The sequence below is a fragment of the Penaeus vannamei genome, chromosome 34 (assembly GCF_042767895.1).
Source record: "Penaeus vannamei isolate JL-2024 chromosome 34, ASM4276789v1, whole genome shotgun sequence".
In the NCBI taxonomy this organism is placed as follows: Eukaryota; Metazoa; Arthropoda; class Malacostraca; order Decapoda; family Penaeidae; genus Penaeus; species Penaeus vannamei.
Genome location: NC_091582.1, coordinates 8,055,681 through 8,062,004, shown reverse-complemented (window position 1 = coordinate 8,062,004; position 6,324 = coordinate 8,055,681).

Sequence of the window (6,324 nt, the reverse complement as noted above, 5' to 3'; positions counted from 1 at the left end):
TATATATATATCTGTGTGTGCATATGGATTATGAAAGACGTGTACTGTATTTAAACACACGACCGGGGCATTTATATTTTGCATTTATTTCATCAATTTATTAATTTTACTAAACTGTAATATAATTGGCGGATTTTTTTGCTAGCTATATCTATTATTTCCTTACATGAGCATTTCAAAGCGTTATATATAATTAGCGAAGGAAAAAACATGGAGGAAAATGGTGAACACAGTTTATCGACAACTTGGTTTGCCTTAAAGAAAAAAAAAAGAAAAAAACATGAATCTATTCGAATACTTGTCAAGAGACGCAACTTGCCAAAACGTTCATATTTGTCTTTAGTAAGAGTTGCAAGGAACCTGGCAATATTGGCGACTGCAAGAGAGACAACAGAGGGGCATAGATATACGTATTTGGATGAATAAATTACCGTGAAAACCCAAATATATCCAGTGCAATACATGTGTCACCTATATCTGCATTTGAATTGATAGAATCTTTTACATATAAATATCCATATAGGTTTGTAAGAAATGTAATAACACTAAGGGAACGTTAACTTGAAAAGATTTTCATAGTCTCCCCATAAACGTTCTTTATCTCGGCCTCGTGCGTTTAACCAACACGGCGAGTTATCAACCTACTCGAATCGCACAGTATATATTTACTTTAATAAATAATGAGAGATACAGTAGTGAAGTAAAGTGTGCTAATACATCGTGTAAGGATAAACCCATACATTATGGATGTTCAGTGCATGTGGCGACAGATCCGGAACATGTGATATCTTATCTCCGACAAGTTCCCGACTCGCCTCCCCGACTGTTGCTTCTGTACCGTACAAGACGCGGATATGATGCAACATATCTCTGACATGCTGAGGCCTCGTCTTGCTTGGGATATGGCCAGAGGTGAACAAGATATGTTTTACACTAATCTTATATACGTATATATAGTGGTAAGAGAGAGCAAGACACCATTATTCACAGACACACCAGCCTACTGTCATGTCCTCTGCTGTCGCAAGCTGTTACCACAAAAAGCTCAATATTGCTAAATATCACAAAGTGTTGCAAGCAAAGTCAAAATGTCAACAAAGCAGTCATTCACCGTGAAGGCGACATCCTTCAGTGTTGCTCTGATCTTTTGTCTAGCTTCACTGTCGGCTTCGCTGCCCGTCCGTGACACGACGTCGCCTCAAGCAGTCATTGTCAATGGGACTTCCGTTGAGATTGGCTTCATGAAGAACACTTTCCTGTTCTGCAAGTCTCACGTGGAGGACACAAGCAGCCTTCACCTGTACCACGTGATGTGGCAAGACTCGAAGGGGAACCCAATCCCCACGTGGTCGAAGCAGGCAAAGGTGTTCGCCCTGGGAAGGGGTTACCACGTGCCTCACTCCTACCTGGTGTTCCACGACTTTTCCGGCGAGGACGCGGGAGACTACAGCTGTGCGCTGTACCTGCAAGGCAACAAAATCCATTCTTCCACCATCTCTGTGACGGAAACGATGGAGTCCCCGAGATGATTTGCACCTGGAGAAGACATCGGAATGTGACGACCGCATTAGGACGCTGCCAAGAACAGTATCTTACCGGAAAATATATCAAGATGGATTGGTGTTCCGCAGTGCTGGTTTTTTGTTTTGTTAGACAGTACATATATACATCTAGTATTCGGGAGTTTACCAAATACATATATATTTTACAATGTAAGATGTAAGATTTATTTTCATTAAAATAAAGAGATTAAAAGAGTGGTTTCTTTTTTAAGCTCTTTATATCCTCACTTGAAAATTAAAGTTTTGATGCAACTACAACTATTGTGTCTACTGAGATAGAAAGCGAAACAAAAGGAGTCAACCCAAAAATATTTTTCGAACTGAATGTGAAAGATTTGGTACGCCAACACTAACATTGTGACAATGAGTGTAAGCATTAATCTGAAGTGGATATGGTTCATCATATCAACATTACACACACACACACACACACACATATATATATATATATATATATATATATATATATATATATATGTTTGTGTGTGCATATGGATTATGAAAGACGTGTACTGTATTTAAAGACACACGACCGGGGCATTTATATTTTGTATCTATTTCATCAATTAATGAATTTTAGTAAAATGTAATATAATTGGCGGATTTTTTTGCTAGCTAAATCTATTATTTCCTTACATGAGCCTTTCAGAGCGTTATATATAATTAGCGAAGGAAAAACATGGAGGAAAACTGTGAACAGTTTATCGACAAATTGGTTTGCCTAAAAAAAAAGAATTTATTCGAATGCTTGTCAAGAGACGCAACTTGCCAAAACGTTCATATTTGTTTATAGTAGGAGTTGCACTGAACCTGGCAATATTGGCGACTATGGAGAGATAGCAGAGGGGCATAGCTATACGTATTTGGATGAATAAATTACTGTGGAAACCCAAACATATCCAGTGCAACACGTGTGTCACCTATATCTGCATTTGAATTGATAGATTTTTTTCATATAAAAATCTATACAAGTTTTTAAGAAATGTAATAACACTAAAGGAGCGTTAACTTGAAAAGATTTCCATAGTCTCCCCCTAAACGTTCTTTATCTCGGCCTCGCACGTTTTAACCAACACGGCGAGTTATCAACCTACTCGAATCGCACAGTATATACTTACTTTCATAAATATTGAGAGATGCAGTAGTGAAGTTAAGTGTGCTAATACACTGTGTAAGGATAAAACTATGCATTATGGATGTTCAGTGCATGTGGCGACAGATCCGGAACATGTGATATCTTATCTCCGACAAGTTCCCGACTCGCCTCCCCGACTTCCTGCTGCACCGTACAAGACGCGGATATGATGCAGCATATCTCTGACATGCTGAGGCCTCGTCTCGCTTGGGATATGACAAGAGGTGAACAAGATAGGTTTTACACTAATCTTATATACGTATATATAGTGGAAAGAGAGAGCAAGACACCATTATTCACAGACACACCAGTTTACTGTCATGTCCTCCGCTGTCGCAAGCTGTTACCACAAAAAACTGAATATCGCTAAATATCACAAAGTATTACAAGCAGTCAAAATGTCAACAAAACTATCATTCACCGTGAAGGCGACATCCTTCAGTGTTGCTCTGATCTTTTGTCTAGCTTCACTGTCGGCTTCGCTGCCCGTCCGTGACACGGCGTCGCCTCAAGCAGTCATTGTCAACGGGACTTCCGTTGAGATTGGCTTCATGAAGAACACTTTCCTGTTCTGCAAGTCTCACGTGGAGGACACAAGCAGCCTTCACCTGTACCACGTGATGTGGCAAGACTCGAAGGGGGACCCAGTCCCCACGTGGTCGAAGCAGGCAAAGGTGTTCGCCCTGGGAAGGGGTTACCACGTGCCTCACTCCTACCTGGTGTTCCACGACTTTTCCGGCGAGGACGCGGGAGACTACAGCTGTGCGCTGTACCTGCAAGGCAACAAAATCCATTCTTCCACCGTTTCTGTGACGGAATGGGTGGAGTCCCCGAGATGATTTGCACCTGGAGAAGACATCGGAATGTGACGGTCGCATTAGGACGCTGACAAGAACAGTATCTTACCGGAATATATCAAGACGGAGCGATGTTCCAGTGCTGGAGTTTTTTGTTTTGTTAGAGTGACAATACAAATATACATCTAGTATTCGGAAGTCTACCAAATGCATATATATTTTACAATGTAAAATTCAATATTTATTTTCATTAAAATAAGGAGATTGAAATAGTGGTTTCTTTTTTAAGTTCTTTATATCCTCACTTGGAAATTAAAGTTTTGATGCAACTCCTACAACTATTGTGTCTACTGAGATAGAAAGCAAAACAAAAGGAGTCAACCCAAAATATTTTTCGAAGTAAATGTGAAAGATTTGATACGCCAACACTAACATTGTGACAATGAGTGTAAGCATTAATCTGAAGTGGATATGGTTCATCATATCAACATTACATACACACACACACACACACACACACACACACACACACACACACACACATATATATATATATATATATATATATATATATATATATATATATATATATCTGTGTGTGCATATGGATTATGAAAGACGTGTACTGTATTTAAACACACACGACGGGGGCATTTATATTTTGTAATTATTTCATCAATTTATTAATTTTACTAAACCGTAATATAAATGCCGGATTTATTTGCTAGCTATATCTATTATTTCCTTACATGAGGATTTCAAACCGTTATATATAATTAGCGAAGGAAAAAACATGGAGGAAAATGGTGAACACAGTTTATCGACAACTTGGTTTGCATTAAAAAAAAAAAACATGAATCTATTCGAATACTTGTCTAAAGACGCAACTTGCCAAAACGTTCATATTTCTCTTTAGTAAGAGTTGCAAGGAACCTGGCAATATTGGCGACTGCAAGAGAGACAAATGAGGGGCATAGATATACGTATTAGGATGAATAAATGATCGTGAAAACCCAAACATATCCAGTGCAATATATGTGCCACCTATATCCACATTTGAATTGATAGAATCTTTTTCATATAAAAATCTATACAAGCTTGTGAGAAATGTAATAACACTGAAGGAACGTTATCTTGAAAAGATTTCCATGGTCTCCCCCTAAACGTTCTTTATCTCGGCCTCGTCCGTTTTAACCAACACGGCGAGTTATCAGCCTACTCGAATCGCACAGTATATATTTACTTTAATAAATATTGAGAGATGCAGTAGTGAAGAAAAGTGTGCTAATACAACGTGTGAGGATAAACCCATGCATTATGGATGTTCAGTGCATGTGGCGACAGATCCAGAACATGTGATATCTTATCTCCGACATGTTCCCGACTCGCTTCCCTAACTGTTCCTGCTGCACCGTACAAGACGCGGATATGATGCAGCATATCTCTGACATGCTGAGGCCTCGTCTCGCTTGGGATAAGACCAGAGGGGAACAAGATATGTTTTATATTAATCTTATATACGTATATATAGTGGTAAGAGAGCACAAGACACCATTATTCACAGACACACCAGCCTACTGTCATGTCCTCTGCTGTCGCAAGCTGTTACCACAAAAAACTCAATATCGCTAAATATCACAAAGTATTACAAGCAAAGTCAAAATGTCAACAAAGCTGTCATTCACCGTGAAGGCGACATCCTTCAGTGTTGCTCTGATCTTTTGTCTAGCTTCACTGTCGGCTTCGCTGCCCGTCCGTGACACGACGTCGCCTCAAGCAGTCATTGTCAATGGGACTTCCGTTGAGATTGGCTTCATGAAGAACACTTTCCTGTTCTGCAAGTCTCACGTGGAGGACACAAGCAGCCTTCACCTGTACCACGTGATGTGGCAAGACTCGAAGGGGGACCCAGTCCCCACGTGGTCGAAGCAGGCAAAGGTGTTCGCCCTGGGAAGGGGTTACCACGTGCCTCACTCCTACCTGGTGTTCCACGACTTTTCCGGCGAGGACGCGGGAGACTACAGCTGTGCGCTGTACCTGCAAGGCAACAAAATCCATTCTTCCAGCGTCTCTGTGACGGAATGGGTGGAGTCCCCGAGATGATTTGCACCTGGAGAAGACATCGGAATGTGACGGTCGCATTAGGACGCTGCCAAGAACAGTATCTTACCGGAATATATCAAGACGGAGCGATGTTCCACAGTGCTGGAGTTTTTGTTAGCTGACTATGCAAATATTGATCCTTAAGGTGACAATGCCAATATAGAAATATATGTAGTATTCGGAGGTTTACTAAACATATATTTTACAGTGTTATATTTACTAATTTATTGTCAATAAATTATGTAAATTCAAGTGATGGTTTTTCTTTTTATTCTCACACGAAACTTTTATGCAACTACTTCAACTCTTGTGTCTACTAGGATAGAAGGCAAATCAAAGGCAGAGACAACTCAATTTAGTATTATTATTTAAATTATTTTTTCGAAGTGAATGTGAAAGATCTGATACGCCAACACTATAACATTGTGACAATGAGTACAATCATTAGTCTGCACTGTACATGGTTCATTATATCAACTTTACACATGCATATTTATGTATGGATGTTAGAAGACATGTATTGTATTTAAACACATCCAACGGGAGCCTTAATATAATTTGTATTTATATCATCAATTTATCAATTTTACTAAACTAATATGATTGACTGATTTTTTTGGCCCAGTTATATATTATTTCCTTACTTCATTATTCCAAAGCTTTATTTGTGATTATTCGACAACTTGGTTTGGATAATAAAAAAACTGTGCCATAAATCTATTCGCTA